Below are 17,771 nucleotides of genomic sequence, written 5' to 3' on the forward strand. Positions count from 1 at the left end.
CTTCTCTTTCCAAGCCATGGCTCAGGGCGAGGCAGAGTACTGCCTTCGAGTACGCACCCGGACCCTGGACTTTGCGCTTGCAAAGACGGAGTGGGGGCACGAGGTTGCACGTGGGGAGAGCTCGGAATTCCTCTTGCACAACTGGCAGGTGGAGCGCAACTCTTTCTGGCGCCTCAATCCGGCACAGGAACATGAGACTCCCTTCGAGGTAGCAGAGGGACCTGAACCTACTGCCCCCGACCCATCACATCCCCGCAAAACCCCTCGAAACGTCCTCCCGCCGCCGGGAAGAGGAACCCAGGGAGAGCGGAGGAAAGGACAGTGGAGGCGGAGAGAGCGGAGGAGCGTCTCCCCTCGCTCCGCCCCGCCTCTTCTCTGGGCCCTAGCCAATCGCTGCGCGCTCCGAGCCCTGGCCCCGCCCCTCACCACCGGCTCCGGCCTACGGCTCCGCCCCGGCCGGTGATAATTAGTCTGCGGGCGGGGGGTGCCGCGTCAGCGGTAGGAGCCGGCCTATCCCGGAGCTCTCCCCCGCGGCCGCGTCACAGGCCGAACAACCAAACAGAAAAGTTTAATAAACAGCAGGCGGAGGTGCTGGTGGCGGCGGCCGGGCCGGGGCGAACAGGGTTTCGCTGGCCTCACCTGTCCCCATTCACCGGCGGCGACCGGCGGCGGCGGGAAGCGCGTCAGGCGGAGAGAGCCGCCGCCAGGTGAGGACCGCGGCCCACAGGGCCCTGGCGGCCCGGCGCCACCCCTCCCCCTCTCACTCCCTTCCCCCACTCGGCTGAGGCTGAGGCGAGGCCCTCCCCCGGCTCTTCCCGGCCAGGGGGAGCCGGAAGCGGAGGGCGGCCGGCGGGCGCAGCAGGTGGTGGGCCGGCCGCTCGCTCGCTGGCCCGGGCCGGGCGTTTGCTGAGGGGCGAGGGGATTCCCGGCCCCGGGGGCAGGGGCCGGGGCGCAGCGGGCCCCCTCGGGCGCGCGCCCGGCGCTCGCGGGCTGGGGCTTCCCGCCGGGGGCGGGGGTTGGCGCGCAGAGGTCGGATTCTCACTCCCCGCGGGCCTCGGGGGCCGCTGCGCTCGCCGCTCGCACCCGGTGCCAAGCATTTGGCGGGTGAGGGGTCGGAGGGACCCCGGGCACCCTCGGGCGCGTCCCTGTCAGCAGCCAGGGTCAAGTTCCCCGCCCCGCGGCTCCGAGCCTGAGTCCTTTTTGGAATGTTTTTCACCTGCCGTGTTTTCAAAAGCCGGCGAGGGGGAAAGTCTAGCAAGTCAGACTAGAAAAGGGGGTTGGGGTCGGTCTCGTTTTCCTCTGCTTCTGTTTGGTGGACTCAGGATTTCTGAATTTTCCTCTCAAATAGTATTTTCAAGTTGTCGTCTAGGTACGTAAACAAGTACAGCAGAATATTGTGTTTGAAATAATTTTAACTTTACGTTGAAAGCTTGTGCTAAACCACACGATTAAGGTGCTCTGATGATTTATCTTCACAGCTAGAAGGTCGTTCAACATTGTGAAGAAGTTAAGGGCTTAGGGTTACGCACAGACCATTTATGTTTAAAGTTGTTTGGCGGTAAAAACCGGTTAGTTTTTAATGGTTTAATGCTCCGAGAAAGAGATTTAAAGTCCTCTTGCAGATAAAATTCGGAATGTGACTTTTTAATGTAAAATCCCGTACACTTTTAAGGTTAGTTATGTAATATTTATATTGCCAATTTTAGGACATTTGCCAAGTTTCCCGTAGTCTAGGGCTTCAGGGGAAAATGTTCTCTTTCTGCAAAATTCCCAAACAAGTTGTCTTTTAACTTTTTTTCTTTAACGTTTTAAAACACATTTAATGAGACAGGGATCGCAGAGGTGTACAGGAGGAGTATTTAGGGGTTGTTGGATTATTATCTTGATTGTAGTGATAATTTCCTGTGAAATTATCACAACAGATCACATTTTACACTTTAAAGTATGTGCAGTTTATTGTATGTCACTTATACCTCCATAAAGCCCTTTTTTAAAAAGCCAAGTATTCAAAGTATATTTGATACCACAAAAGTATGAATACACACAAGACGGTATAAAGATATAAAAATCCACGATTTGCACCCCCAAACCAATAACTGGAACATTACCAGAACTTGCATATGTTTATGAGTTTCTTACCTGTCTTATACTTCTGCCTCTCCTTACTGAGGTAATCATTTCACTCTAGTGGATTTTGTTTACCATTCTGTTTCGTTTTTTAGAAAGTTTCATCACATAACGTTTGTATGCTCAGTGTGTTTAGTTTGCTTTTCTTTTGAGCTTTATAAAAGTAGTATGCGACTGTAGTTCAGTCCTTCCATTGCTGTACAATATTGTGTTAATCTTCCGTAACTCATGGGCCTTCAGACTATGTTTTTGATTTTGTTTTGCTGTCAACAGCTGTGCTTTATGAACATTTTTTTGTTTCCTGGCTCCTGGTGCACAAGTGCGAGAGTTTCTTTAGAGTGAATGTAGATTTCATTGGGAAGTTTTAGGTAGTCAGGAGTAAAATCGATTGAAATACTAGAAATAAAATAAATGAAAAACTTTAGGATTCTCTTTTATGTTTTAATGGAAGATTCATATCCGTAGTGGTTGGTTCACAGTTTTTGAACATTTGCATGAGAAACCAGGTTCCTGTTAATCTGTATACAGTGAATCTTTTCCTTGGAAATCCCGTGGTAAGAAGTCTGGCACTATTTGATACCTCCTTTTTCAGTGCAAAATGTAAACATAGTAGAAAAAACACTTGATTGGGTATAAAATAAATCACTCTGTGTTCCTCCCTCCCCCTTTGTAGTCTCTGGCAAGTTACTTAAAACTTCTCTTGTGCCTTAGTATACTCATGTAAAAGAAATCTGTCCTAAATTTATCCTTTCAGTTATGCAGACTTTAGTTAAGGGGAGCACATATCAAATGGCAGAGCCTTGAAGGAAAAGGATTAGAGCCAAAGTGTTATTCTCTGGAATTACATTGAGTGTGTCCTTGGGAACATTTTTGGAGAAAGGTGTGGTATTTACCAGGATATGTTAACCACACATTTAAGTAATTTTTATTTCCTTTGCCTCAGATTTGGGAGTGCTTTTATTTATCATGCAAACAGCAATGCAAAGACAAATTAGGGAGCAGTATTAACTTCCTGAAAACGGTGTGTGTGTAAGTAATACGAGGTTATGTATATCTTTGAATAAGCTGTTTTTTATTTAAAGGCATGAGAGATGGGGTGTGTGTGTGTTTTAAACAGCGTATGCAGCCTGCAGACAAATGTCAGGATGCTTTGTTTTGATAGAGCTATTTTATCGTGTTAAAAAAAACAACAACTCACTTTTGTGTTTGATTATAAGGGCATTTTTTTTTTCAAACTTTCAGAAAAGTTACAAAGAATAAATAATCATTAACATTTTGGCAGGTATACCCCCAGTCTTTCTGTTTTTGTGTATTCTTCATATCCTAAACAACTAAATGTTGAATTGTAAACAATACTAGACTGCTTCTATCTTCAAAACTTATCCCAAATATGATCCGTCTCAACATCTTTGTCATACAAAAGATGGTGGTAATAGTCACCTAACTGGTATCTTTGCTTCAACATTCTCTCCCCTACCGTCTGCTTGCTTTCCCTGTGCAGAACAATCATTTAAATGTATAAATTAGATTGTTATTCCCAGACTCAAAACCCTCCACAACTTTTCAGTACACAAAATAAATTCAAACTTTTTTATACCCTAGACCAGCAATGTCCAATGGAAATATAATAGGAGTTACAAATGCGAGCCACATAAGAAATTTAAAATTTTCTGATAGCCACATTTACAAAAAAAAAAAGGGAGAGAAACAGGTGAAATATTTTTTAAATATTTAAATATTAAATATTTAAATACTATGATTCAACAAGTAATCAGTATAAGAAATTATTAATGGAGTATTTTACTTACCTTTTTTCAGACTGTCTTCACAATTCGTTGTGTATTTTCCACTTCAGGCACTTTTTAGGCTGGCCTTGCTTGTGGCTACAGATTGGATGGTGCTGCTCGAGACTATCAGGCCTGCCAGCTTCATACACTTATCTCCTTCCACTCTCCTCTGACTCATGTACCCCCAGTAATACTGGTCTTTTGGGGGGTTCATAAGCATGCCAAGCTTAGTTCTCTTAAAATAGTTGTTCCTTCTGCCTGGAACACTCAATTGTGTTTTGCTCAAAAGTCACTCCTTTTGAGATGCCTTCTCAGACCACTTTCCCTGACGACTCTGTTACCCTTTTTCATTTCCTTTTAGAACCTAACATCTGAAATGATTTATTTGGTTATTGTCTGTATCCCCTGCTTGAATGTAAACTGGTGGGGGGCACAGGATTTCCTCATGTTTATCATTAGGTCCCCATATATTAAAAATATAATTTTTAAAATGTGCATACCATTTCATCTTATGAAAGTACTGTAATTTAACTAGTCACCTGTTGTGTATAACGTGTTACTTTATCCCATTTTCACTATTATAATGTGGTGAAGAACATCTTAAGAGCTAAATCTTACTATGTATTTCTCATTCCTTTAGGACTCAGCCTGTCTTAAAATTGCTTAAAGGATATGAACATTTTTTGTCTTTTCATAAATACTGACAAATCTTGTCTTAAAAGTTTGACTAACATTATAGTATAAAGTTGACCAAACCTGTGTAAAGTTTGACTGAAAATATGAGAGAATACACATTTCCTACATATCTTTACCAAGAAATAGTATTTTCTTTCCCTTTCCATAAGATTTATTATTTATTTCTTATATTAATTAATTATGATAATGAGTAGAGATATAGGTGTTGGGCATCTAGTTTGTCTTTGGCTCATTTGGGGTGGTGTTTTATATTTACGATACCCTTTTTTTAGCCTTTTATATATTTAGGATAGCCACCCTTTGACACATACTACAGACATTTTCCCTGGCTCTTCATTAGCCTTTCATTTGTTTACGATATATATTTTTTAATAATGTAGAAGAGTTTTTACCTTTTAAGAAGTTTAGGTTAATACTTTCTTTTTATATTTAGCTTCTACTTTCATATTTAATGGATTCTCCTACCCAGATAACTGTTTTCTTCTAGTTCTTTTGTGGTTTCATTTTTCACATCTATCTCTTTTCTGTTCATCCAGGATTTATTTTGACATAACATGTGAAGTGAAATAATTGTCCTTATTTTTCCTTAATAGTCAATCAGTTATTTCAGCCTCATTAAAGAAAATTTTTTCTTTTGTCTTCAAATAAAGCTACTTTTGTCATATACTAAATACATATATGTTTGGTTCTTTTTACCTTTTATTCTTTTTAGCTTTTATTCAGTATAAATCAGTGCACATGGTTTTAGTAACTGGGAGTAATAATGTGTTTTTATTTTGTTATTGTTAAGTCTTACCATCCCCCTTTTCCCCCCAAATTTTTGGTTGTTGCTTTGTTAGTCCTCGAGTTTTTTTAGGGTCTTTTTAGTTGATTCTTTAGGTTTTTGGTTTTGAATTTTTAAATTAAAATATTGTGTTATTTCTACACTTAATGTTTTATGTTGTATAATGAAAAAAATTTTAATGCCATTAAGTTTTCCTTTGAGCCTAGTTTTAGCTCTCTTCCTTAAAATTTGACAAGTACTATTTATATTAAAATCCCTGCAGTTGCAGTTTTCATTCTTTAAACCATTGCTCCATGCTAGTTGGACATTGTGCTAAGTGCTGAGGATACAATGTTGAAAATGATACAGGATCTTTGCTCTCATGGAGTTTACAGTCTGTTGGAAAAGCTAGGCTATTAACAGACCAATGAGTAAACAGTTTTCAGATTTTGACAAGTGCTGGGAAGGAAAGAAATAGGGTGTGCTGATAGAGATTAGAAGGTGCTAGTTGGATGTCCTGAGAATATAATGTTTAAAGTTAGTGGTGATACTAAAGTGTATTTGAGGAGTTTTCTTAGCTTCCCCAGTCTGTCAGAACATTAAAAAAATAATGACACACTGAAGTTTTTCTGTAAAATTTTTTTGTAAAAATTGCCTTGCAGACAGCTTCAAACCCCACCCTACCCCCTCCACCCCGTATCTTCCAATTGGATTACTGCCTTATCGCTTGTCCTGTATAGAAAATTTGGAACTGTGATTCTGAGTTCTAAGATCAGGAAAGTGCTGGGGGAAGTTTCCCAAGTAAAAGGAACTGCTAGCACAAAGGGGAGGAAAAGTACCTGGCTTGATTTAGGATTTGACCGAGATTGGAATGACTGGAGTTTACTGAGTGAAGAGAGTGGGACAGATTATTATTTCCAAGTGGTAAGGCTGCGTCCACTTCGCCGCCACCTTCCTATCCTATTTATATTCCATGATCCAAATCAGTCGCCTGCAAATAATTTTGTTTTTGCTCCTTGATACTTTCCTTCATTATTTCTACTGTATTTTCACTTTTTTCCCATTCAGGATCTTTGCATATGCTGTCCCCATTTGCTTAATTGTGATTTCCTTGATGAGTTAATCCTTAATGCTGGCAAAAGAGGTTAAGTTCTTCTGTTGGCTGTATTTACTCTTTTCACATTGGACACATGTGCTTTGTTTTAGCATCTTTTTCTTCTAAAGCTGTGCTTTCCAATCTGGTAGTTACTAGCCATTTTTGGCTATTTATTATGAACTAAAATTAAATAATACTAAAAAATTCATATCTTCAGCCTTACTAGTCACATTTCAGGTGCTCAGTAACTGCATGTGACTAGTGGCTATTATAATGGACAGCAGAGATAAAGAGTCTTTTACAACGATGAAAGTTTATCTTAATTTATAAATAATCATGTGGCTAATAGCTACGGTATTTTATTTAAGTTTAAGTAGCCACATCTGGCTGTTGAAATATGGCAAGTCTGAATTGAGATGTGCTGTAAGTATGAAATAAGAACGTGATTTCTAGCACAAAAAAGGGAAAAGAGCTCAATTTTTAAAATATTGATTACATATTGAAGTAATGCTTCATTACTTTTAAAAATGCTTTTCCATGTTTTGCATTAAATAAAATATTACATTTAATTTAACTTTATTGAAATGTTTTAGTGTGGCCACTAGAAAATGGAAAATAGTATGTGGCTCGCATTGTTTTTTTTGCTGGACAGCGCTGGTCTAACTCTAGACTGTAAGTTTCTACAATGGAGAGACAGTTCACCATGGCATCCACAGCAGCCAGTGGTGCCCAGCATATAGTAGGTGTTCAGAAAATTTGATGAATGAATAAACTTTTCAATAGGTAGAGAATGCTCCCTATTCAACTTGTGCTTTTTAAAATTGTTGGTTTTCTTCATGACTAAAATTAAAAATGTTTTCCTGTGACTTGAGAAAAGAAGCTTTTCTTTTGATAGGTATATAAAAATTATCCTTATGAAATAATTGCTGTGCATCATTCGTCTTTTGGGTTTTTTGGGTTTTTCTGTTTTTTTTTTTTTTTTCTCCTGGCTTAGGCTGCTAAAGAAAGGGGAATTTAAAGTCTGCCAATCTGTTTTCTTTCATTTTTCTATACCTAGCAGTTTACTTAGATCTATTGTTTTATTTGGCACATGAAAATTTATGACTATTAAATCTAAATAATTGAGGATTATGAATGCTTTTTCCTTTACTTATACTTAGGTCTCAATATTATGATTTCTATTCCTTTTTAATTTACATTTATTGGTGACCTTGTTTATTCCTTTACACTTAAAGCAATTTATTATCTTATAGAAAGACATCTCTTCTATCAGCTTGGTTTATGCTTTCTTATCTGTTTATTTTCTTAATGTTTTCTTTGTTTTTAGTATTTTGCTGAATGGGCCATCACCACCCTCTCTCTCTCCCCGATTCTGACCTTGTATTTTTTTCCCTTAACGAGTTAGAAGATAGTCATCAGGAGTTGCAAACTCAAATACATACCTCACTTTTGTAGACACCATGTATTTGTCAGGGAAATATTTCTTAATTTTTTTTTTCCTCCGTTAGTTGGGGTTTTTCAGACTTTATCCTTAGTGACCGTAGTCATGTTTTTGCTAATGTCAGGGTGGTCCTTTCACCTACTACTGCCTTAACTACCTGTATTTATATTTTATATTATATATAAAATATATTCTATATTATACCTGTAATTATATTTATATTTATATAGTACCCAGGGATACTACTGCAAAGGATTAATTTCTGTTGTAGGAAGAATAGTTTGAGCTATTCTTAGTGCTTAAAAATTCTATGGAAGTTTTCACCCTGCTCTGTATGTACCAAAAGTTGTTCCTAATAGTCTAGGTATTGATTCTTTATATAGGGTCTTTTTAATGAAAAGTGAAATGAGACCAAGTTGTTCAGTGGCTTGTGCTCTTCTAAATTGTTTTCAGCTGATAGGTTTGGGAAAACCTCTGAACTCCCACAAAGAATGTACAATACGTCCTTTGAATACTTGATGTTCAAAAAGTGGTATTGTCACATGCAATCTGGGAGCCTTGAAACTTTTGCAGCCTCCCTGTTCCTATGAAGCAATATTGTTTTAAAATAATCTCAGTTGTGGTAATGCTTTCTTTTCGTTTATTTTTGCTGTTGTTTTCTTCTACTGTGGATTTAGAAGAGGAATAAAATACCCTTAATTTTAACCTGTAAGCCACCTAAAATGATATTTATCAACTTGAAGTTCTTTCAAGTAGGTCCTGGAGATCTTTGAACAATCTGGAATAGCTAAGTCTATATTTCTCTTTTCTGTTGGTTATAGATTGAGAGTGGTTTTGGTGTTAAATTAGTGTATGTTCTATGCGTTTGTTTTACACAGATAATTAACTTCGATGTGAAAAATTGGTGTTAGAACAAAGGTTCATTTGGTTCCCATAACTGTCTACTAATTTTATGCTTGGCACATTTTAAGATTAAAATGTTTGCCATCTTTTTTTCTATAACCCTGTAAAATTTTGGCCATCTAAAACTTGTTTTATGATTAACTCAAATTCTGTGCTGTAACTCAAATTATGTATTTTTTCTATTGTTTGTTCCTGTACCTCTTCTGCTTCCAGTGTCCTTTTGCAAGTGTTCACACAGTGGGAAGAAAACCTGAACTTGACTCGTGAAGTACTGGGCATTCACAGCCATGAATCCTTGCAAAGGATTTTGGGACTAGACCTCTGTGAATTGGCTCTTTCAATTTGTCCACTTAAAAGGCATAATAGATTATGCAGCTGTTTGGGCTTCTGCAGGGTATTACTCCATATTCATGTCTAGTTGCAATTATGTGAATTTTCAGTTTCTTACAAAGGCTTCTCTTTGTATTCAAAACAAGTTTGTTGGCTTTATATTTTTCTAATATATGAATTTTCTTTGAGGAAAAATGCTTGAAAGGTTTTTAACTTAGAAAACTAAATTCAAATTAAAAATTATATAAACTTACTGAATATATTTTAAGAAGGAGCTATGCTAATTTGCTTTAATTTTGAATCTGTTTTTATAAATCAATTTTTGGTAGAGGGGAATATTATTTAAATGTCATTCAATCAGATAATGATTAATGTCAGAGTAGTAGTTAATGGGTCAAGCTCCTAAAAACATACACAGTTCTAATTAAAATAAACATAATAAAATACAGCAAATTTAGTAATGTACAAAGTGACTGTAGGTCTTTTTTGTTGAAAAATCAGACTTTCTGTAGTAAAAATAACATTTAACGTAACTTACTATTTTAAGAGGTGTATGTATACCCTTCAGCTGTACCTTAGGGTTTCCATGCCACGTTAAAGTAATACTTAAGTAAGGTGCAAAATAGTGTCCACCCATCTCTTAAAAAAATAATAATTTTTTTAAAAAACAACTTAAACCATCCCAAACTTTATACCTGAACATGTTCATTAGAACAAGTTGCCTTCTCCTTTTATAGATATCCGTTTGCAGTGGATAAGCATTATCCTTGCAAAAACTCGCAACGTCAGACCTGTAAATGTGGTAATATAGAAATAATGTTTCTGCCTCATTTTTCTTTAGTTTCAAATAGAATTACTAGTCTGATGTCACTGAAAATTTCACTCTATTCTTGTGATATTGAGAACATAAGTATCAGTGAATTTGATAGCTTAGAAATGAAATTTTTGCATTCAGTGTTTTAGTGCTATGTATTTTCACTTAAGATGTGGTTTTATATTTAAGTCTTAGAGAAAAAACTGTTTTGTTCTTATTAGCAAAATTTTGCAATGGATTTTCTGTTGCCGTTTTAAAATTTTCATACAAAAAGTGAACTGTATTGAAAAAGGAGTCTTGTCTTTATAAAGCATAACTTCACCTTCAGGCTCTGTAAAAAATATCAAATGATTTAGCTTAAAAGCATTGTATTTTAAACAGTTGGTCGCTGAACTGCAAATTAATGTTGCTTCTGTGAGATTTTCATTTCTGTTACTTGGTTTATTTATTTTTTACCTAGACAAAAGAGTAAGCAAGTAGTATGTGATGGGAAAACTGAAACATTACCTACTGTTCCTTTAAGAAACCAGCTTATCCAGGGGGTTTTAGAGTGTTTACCTAACCTGCTAGCAAGGAAAAGTTCTTTAAAATAATGGATATTAGCCGTATCCAATCACAATTATCAGTTTCACTAACAGGGAGGAGATTTTACTCTTCAGCCACTAAAATTGGAGAAGGTGGAGCTTGGTATTCAGGTTTGGTTGCTTTGGAGTACAGCTTCAAGTGAAGTTAATCTGAGGTGAAGCAAACAGAAAATTGTGGAGGTTTTGTTGGTAGGATTTTTGTTCTAATCTTTTAATGATCCTTTATTTTACACTTTTGCTCCTTTATGCTTCTGTGTATGTTAGGTTTTGTCATTGTTGCTATTTTCTGATGCAAACTGAACATTAAAATTAAGCAGGGAAGCAGAACAAAAGGGCTGTTTGGACAGGAAATAGGTGTTCAGAGAATCAAACTTGACTTTCTTTATCATTACTTTTAGTTCAGAATTTAAGTGTCATTAAAAAATACTTGAATAAAAATCATGTCCAGTAACAGGCTTTTCTCTTGGATTGGATGTTTGAGGAGTCATTTGTCAGTTTTTGTAAATGACATCTTGAAGAGGTCTATTTGATATGTCATTTTCCTTAAACTTAAGATGTTATTAACTTGCTAAAAGACAGATATATGTGGTAGGGTTAAGTTGGTCCTTTTTAAAGAATTGAAATGCCAGCTGTTTAATTTTATTTTTTATCCCCCAGCATACCTCCCCTCTTTTAAAACTTCAGTATACTTTAAATCTAGCAATATTGTTGGCATTTTTAATATGCTTATAATTTTAGTTTTGTTTTTTAAAAGATCATGGATTCATTTTATATAGAACAAGGTAAAACTTTCTCCTTCGTTCAAACTTCATTTCTTTCAAAGGTGGATGTAAAGTAATTGACACCCTTTTGAAACAGGAAATGGATGGATTTCTATTTTTCAGAGGTATAGGTAGACTACCAAAACTTAAAAAAAAGTATCTATGAATCTATTGACATTTCTTACTTATGAAATAATTGTAGTATGTTTCAGTACCGGAAGTTTCCTTTAGAGGCTCTTGTCTTTATATTGTTGCTCTTTGATCGCATAGAAATTAAGGTATAGAATAATTTGAATAATCAGTATACTTGTATTTGCTATGCTGCTTCTTCCAGATCATGCAAAAGTTTTAAAATTAATGCTTTTCTGCTCTATCTATTGCATAAGCAATACTATAGTAATAATAAAATCAAGAAAAGTCACCCAGATATCCACAAGAAGATCATTGTGAGGTGGTCTTATTTTTTTCCCCCTCTTCTATTCTGCACCTTACCATATTCTTATATTTTCCCTCTCATTGTAAATAAAGGCAGTTTTATGTTTTTTCATTAAACGATATCATCTATTATTAAAATTGTTTGCATTTCATTTGCTATATAATTCTCTTAGGTTAATGGGACCTTAATTTACCTAGTGTTTTACCGTTTTACGTTTAGATTGTTCCTAATTTTTCACCATTTTAAACGGTACTGCGTTGAACAAATCTCTTTGTGTAAATTTTAGAATACTTTCCTCTTTATTTCTTTTGGAAAAATCCCCTGGAGTGGACTTACCTAGATCAAAGGGTATAAACACTTCAGTAGCCAAATTGCCTTTCGAAAAGGTTATTCCAATTTATATTGCCACCAGAAGAATGTGCTTCAAAATTTCTCTAATGGGTAGCCCCTTAAGTGTTCTCATTAAAGTATGCCTCTGAAGCTCTCTGACTTGTTGATTAGTTTTTGCCTAAACTAATAGCCTATTTTAAATTCCATTTTCCAAAATGTAGATGGATCTAAATCCATTTTCTGGACATTAAGATCAGCTGAAGGAAATTGGGAGAATTTTTACCCACTTAAGTGAGCAATTATATCTTTGTTGGTTATATTGTATGTATTGCTTCATTTAAGTAGAGGGCTTAATGTTTTACATTGGCATTGTTGTTCCCGCCAGCTTTCCTCAGTACATGTTTGGTAAGCACATACCAGAAGAAGTATTTTCTTTTAAGAAAGTACATCAGAAACATTTTTTGAGAGGGGGCGGTAGTATTTGACTTAACTCTGAACAGGTATGAATAGCACATTTCTGATTTTTTAAGTATAATATAGAAACAATTAGTATGTATAGATCTAGGTTTTAAAATGATATATTACACCTTTCCAGTATTTCACAGGCTTTCAGTTGAAGGTAAAATGACTACACACACATAGTGTTACTAGTCCTATGTTGTTTCCGTTTGTCTGTAAGAGCATTCTCCGTTAGACAATAACTTCTGCATTATGTGTATACTCTTGCCAGCTAGTCTGTTAAGTAGAATAGGCTATAACTGTTCAGGATAGGAACTTGTTAACTAATGCACCAGAATAAACTTAAAAAGTTGTTTTTAAGGAAAATTCTGTAAGACATGTAAAAATTCTAATTTTAATTTATAAATGGGAGCCAGTGTTAAGTCATGGGTTAAGCTCTAACTCACTAATAGAACCAGTAGTTGAGCATGTATGTATAATCTTGAATTAAATACTCTAGCTCATTTTGCAGTTTAAGTAATTTATTTTCTGTAAATTTTTGCTGATAAATTTATCTCTAACTTTCAGAGCTAACGTTGGTATGTTGGTCACTGTGTTTGTTTCAGGGGGAAGTTTTTTGTTTTTTGTTTTTTGTTTTTCTTTTCATGCCTGTTTTGTTTTTCATGGCTTAAGAGTTTGATTTTTCCAGATACTTTGGTTTTCTTAACATTTGGAATGGAAGAGAAAAAAGTTAAAACTCATCACTTTTAATTAATGAAATAATTGTTGCAAAATACATTTTCTCTGCATTTAAATTTGCTCGATGTGTCAGAATTTTATACAATCTAAATACTTTATTCATGAGTAGAACAACTGTTTGAGTTTCACCTGAATATTTAAAATTTATGTTGGTGCTTTAATATTTATATCATATTTCCTTTGTTCAGAATTTGAGAAGATGTATTTAATTTTCTTCTTAACAGATTCATCTTATTGCTGCCATATAGAGATGAAGGTACTTGTAAATATAACAATTTTAGTGAAAGTCATTCAAATTTGGCTGTAGATTACATTTTGATGGGTACCCAACATAAAGGTTTACCTACTCCTCTAGTACTCTGGTAACATTAGAACCTTGAGAACAGATAATCTTTAATTGTTTCTCTACTGTACTGGTCTCTGGTTGCAGAACTAGGGAGTATCCTTTTTAGTACACTGGTTTCATTCGGAGTGTAGAAGCCAGTTTTCTAGCGGGAGAAGAATCTTTAAATGACCTAATATTGAGGCAAGATAACAATAGTGATAGCTCTGTTTTATTCTTTTAGAATGGAGAAAAAAAAGTGATCTAGAGGGGGGATATTAAATGCATTCAAAGTCTCTATTGTTCGTCTCCATTCAAGGGGAATACAGTGATTTTTCATTTTCTTAATGACATAAGGAAAAAGGTTAAGGGGCAGCAAGTTGGTAAAACTTGAAAGAGCCTAGAAACCGTGGCTTAGTAATTACAAGGTCTCTTTGTTCTGTGTAATAGGGGGACTTTACTTTGCAATGTTTTTCCTGTATGGCTTCTTTATAAAAGTAGGTAAATGTTTTAGGAGGGTTTTTTTGGTTTTGTTTTTAAATAACGTAGGAATGCTTATTTATTAACTGATGTGTATATTAACCTGTTTGGCTGAATCTGATTTTCTGCGTTTGTATGTCATTAGGAAAAAAAAAAAACTCAAAACATTATTGTGGCTAGTAATGTTATGGTAGAAGGGAACAGATCCATCTATCTCTCTATACCTCTTTTTTCCCTCCCCAAATAAGCATCTTGGGTACTTCCCCTACTCCCATGTTTTTTTTGTTTGTTTGTTTTGTTTTTTGGTCAGTACTTGATTTCTTAGCAAAATTTAGCACTACTGACTGTTCTTTACTTCTTGAAACTCCTCCCATAAGTTTAATGATATGCCTGGGCTTCCTTCTGTTTGTGATCTCTGTCCTTGCAAATGTTTCCTCTTTACAACCATTAAGTATTGGAATTTTGTAGGATTCTTACCTTAACACTCTTCTCTCTATATACTTTTTGGGTAATCTCCAGTCCCATATCTTCAGTTAACATCCTGTATATATTAACAATTCTGAGATTGGTATCATAAATAGATTTTTGTTTGCACTTGAGACCCCTGTTCACCCAGCTCATGAATGTTTCTTCCATACCTGTGTTAAACTCAACAAAGCTAAACTTACCTGCTTATTTTGTCCTCCCCAGCAGTATCCCTCAAGCCCTTTTTCCCCTCCTCTCACAATAATAAGTGGGTATTACTATCCATGCTAGAACCCAGGTGTCATTCTGATTCTTCCTTTTCTTCATCCCCAGTTAGCCACAACTTCCTATTGATTTTAAACCCATAGTAACTCTAGGATCCATCCTTCTTTTTCTTCACCATCTTAGCACACGTCATGCTATGGTTTCTCAGATTACTAAAACAGCATCCTGACTGATCTTCACTTCCCGTTTTGGCTCTCTATAATACATTCTTCACTATGCATTCACATCTGTCTCTCTGCTTAAAATTCTTTAGTGATTTCTTATTGCCCTTTGAACTTTCTTAGCTACCAGCTAATTCTGTGCTAAGCATTCTCTGAGGTAGTCACCAAACAATCTTAAGAGGGGAAGTATTGTTACCTTCATTTAACAAGTGAGATGATTTAATGAGAACCTACTGTATGGCACAGGGAACTCAGTGCTCTGTGGTGACCTAAATGTGAAGGAACTCTAAAAAAGAGGGGGTATATGTATACGTATAGCTGATTCACTTTGCTGTTATATAGAAATGAACACAACATTGTAAAGCAACTATACTCTAATAAAAATTAATTACAAACACAAGTGCGATGATTTAGAAATGCTTGCTGATTTGTCCAGGGTTGCCTTAGCTGGTGAGTGGCAAGCATACTTTGAACTGAAGTTTGCCACATCAAAGTCCTTCTTCTTAACCACCCAGCCATGTGCCTTCCTAAGCTAACCCCTACTTACTTCTCCATCTTCTTTTTTTCCCCACACCATTCCGAACTATTTGCAGTCCCTCCTTCTAAGACATACTCAAAACTTGTTGCCTGAGGGACTTCCCTGGCTGTCCAGTGGTTAGGGCTCTGCGCTTCCACTGCAGGGGACACAGGTTCGATCACTGATCGGGAACTAAGATCCCGCCCTCTGCTCCATGCGACCTAAAAAACAACAGCTTGTTGCCTGAGCCTAAAGGTGCTTTAAGGAAAACAAACATTTTCAAAGAAGAATTTCTGACAGTTTTTTGGAACACTCCAAAAAGATGACATTTTAGCATCCCTAGAATGTAAGAAGGTAAAAGAATGAGACATAGGAAAAATAAAAGTAGTTTTCAATATGGGTTTAGTTTTGAATTTCAAAGCTGTTGAATTCCTCACATTTAATAAAAGCTTGAGACCTAGTTGTGTAAGAGGAAGATTAGGGGAAGTGTGAAAGCACTTTATCTGAGCTATTTGAAATGCTAATGACCTCCTTAAATAGCTGTTAGCCAGGACGTTGTGTTCATTTTTTCCTCCAGGTGTATAAAGAATCTACCTGTGAACACAAGTCATATGAGGTACTGAGTAACTTATAGGTAGGGAAGTAGGCTCCATATATTTGTTTATATATCAAGTATATCATCAAAAAAGTTAAATACTGCAGCTAATCTTGCCTAGAAAGAAAATTGAGATAAACTGAGAAATAGTTGACTTGGAATCATTTTCATTTCAAGTATTTTATTTCTTTCCTCTCTCTCTGTCCACCCTCTCCCTCCAACATATTTTAAGGCAAAAGGACCTCCCCTGGGCCAAAAAACCCCAAGAACCTTTTAAATCTATAGCTTTTAAAGAAACTTGGTGTTAAAAAAAAAAAGAGCAAGTAGATAGAGCTTTTGTAAATACAGGTAAATATTAGTCTCTTTGAAGGTTTGATTTCTTAACCATAGTTGGGAATTAATGTAATTATAAATTTTTAATAAAAATCCATGGTTGCCCATTATAAAAGCAGAAATTTTTGTTTTTACCATTAAAGTATTTTAGAAGTGGAAAATGCCATGCTACTCTCAAGTTTTAATTTGGTATATTTTACTATCCAGAGTAATCTTTTGCTTTTTTTAAAATAACAAAATTGTCAACTAACAGCTCATTTAATAGATGTTAAATGTTATAATACGTTTGTATAATAATGAAACAGAAGAAATTTGAAAATAATGTATTACTTAGCTTTGGTAAATAAGAATACACAGTTATTTCTCTTAAATGTTTAGATAATTACTTAAAATATATAATGTACCCCTTCTGAATGAGAACCAAATCTTGATAGCTATAGAACTTTATAAAATACATTCACTTTTAGTAGGAAAAATAAGTCTTGGCAGATTAAAGTGGAAACCTACACTGAAAAGGTCTCGTTAATTGCCTAAAATAATTGTTTCAGTAAGCCAGTTCTTAGTGAGCTGTATGCATAGAGGCTAGTCAGGTTGTCAGACCCAGTTGACTAGTCAGGTGAGTTTACAAAGTGCTAAAAGACTGGTCCTTTTCTGAAGGATTCCTATCTTATAAGTCAGTATTGTATATTACTGAGTGCCAAATTGTGGTTTGTTAAAAATGATTGCTGTAGGAGACAGAGTCAAGATGGCATAGTAGGAGGATGCAGAATTTGTGTCTCCTCACAACTAGGGCACCTAACAGGCACTGGTGGGGGACCATGGGCACTTAAGGGGACGGGAGGAACCCCCAGTGACCGGCTTGCGGGATCTTGGTTCCCAGGCCGGAGGTCGGGCCCGAGCTCCTGTGGTGGGAGCTCCAAGCCCAAACAGCTGGACTAACAGAGAACCTCAGACCCCAGGGAATATCAGTTGGAGTGAGGCCTCCCAGAGGTCCTCGTCTCAGCACCAAGACCCAGCTCTGTCCAACTGTCTGCAAGCTCCAGTGCTGGACATCTCAGGCCAAACAACCAGTGAGACAGGAATACAGCACCACCCATTTAAAAAAAAAAAAAAAAAGAAATGACAAAAAAATTGTTACACACAATGGAACAAGGTAAAAACCTACAAGACCAAATAAATGAATAAATAGGCAACCTACCTGAAAAAAAATTCAGAGTAATGATAGTGAAGATGATCCAAAATCTCAGAAACAGAATGGAGAAAATACAAGAAACATTTAACAAGGATCTAGGAGAACTAAAGAGCAAACAAACAGTGATGAACAACACAATTACTGAAATTAAAAATA

The 17,771-nt window shown here is 36.4% G+C and overlaps 1 protein-coding gene across 2 annotated transcripts in view; it reads left to right on the forward strand.

The window, feature by feature from the left end:
* The first annotated feature begins 542 nt into the window (after positions 1–542).
* ZFAND6 (zinc finger AN1-type containing 6) overlaps positions 543–17,771 on the forward strand; it is a 76,671-nt gene continuing 59,442 nt past the window's right edge. Inside the window, exon 1 of one of the 2 annotated variants that reach the window (XM_024129645.3) lies at positions 543–707. The gene's annotated coding sequence lies outside the window, so the exon portion shown is untranslated. The remainder of the gene's footprint in view (positions 708–17,771) is intronic. The other variant, XM_024129643.3, reaches the window with a different exon arrangement.

Source organism: Physeter macrocephalus, chromosome 11 (genome assembly GCF_002837175.3).
Source record: "Physeter macrocephalus isolate SW-GA chromosome 11, ASM283717v5, whole genome shotgun sequence".
In the NCBI taxonomy this organism is placed as follows: Eukaryota; Metazoa; Chordata; class Mammalia; order Artiodactyla; family Physeteridae; genus Physeter; species Physeter macrocephalus.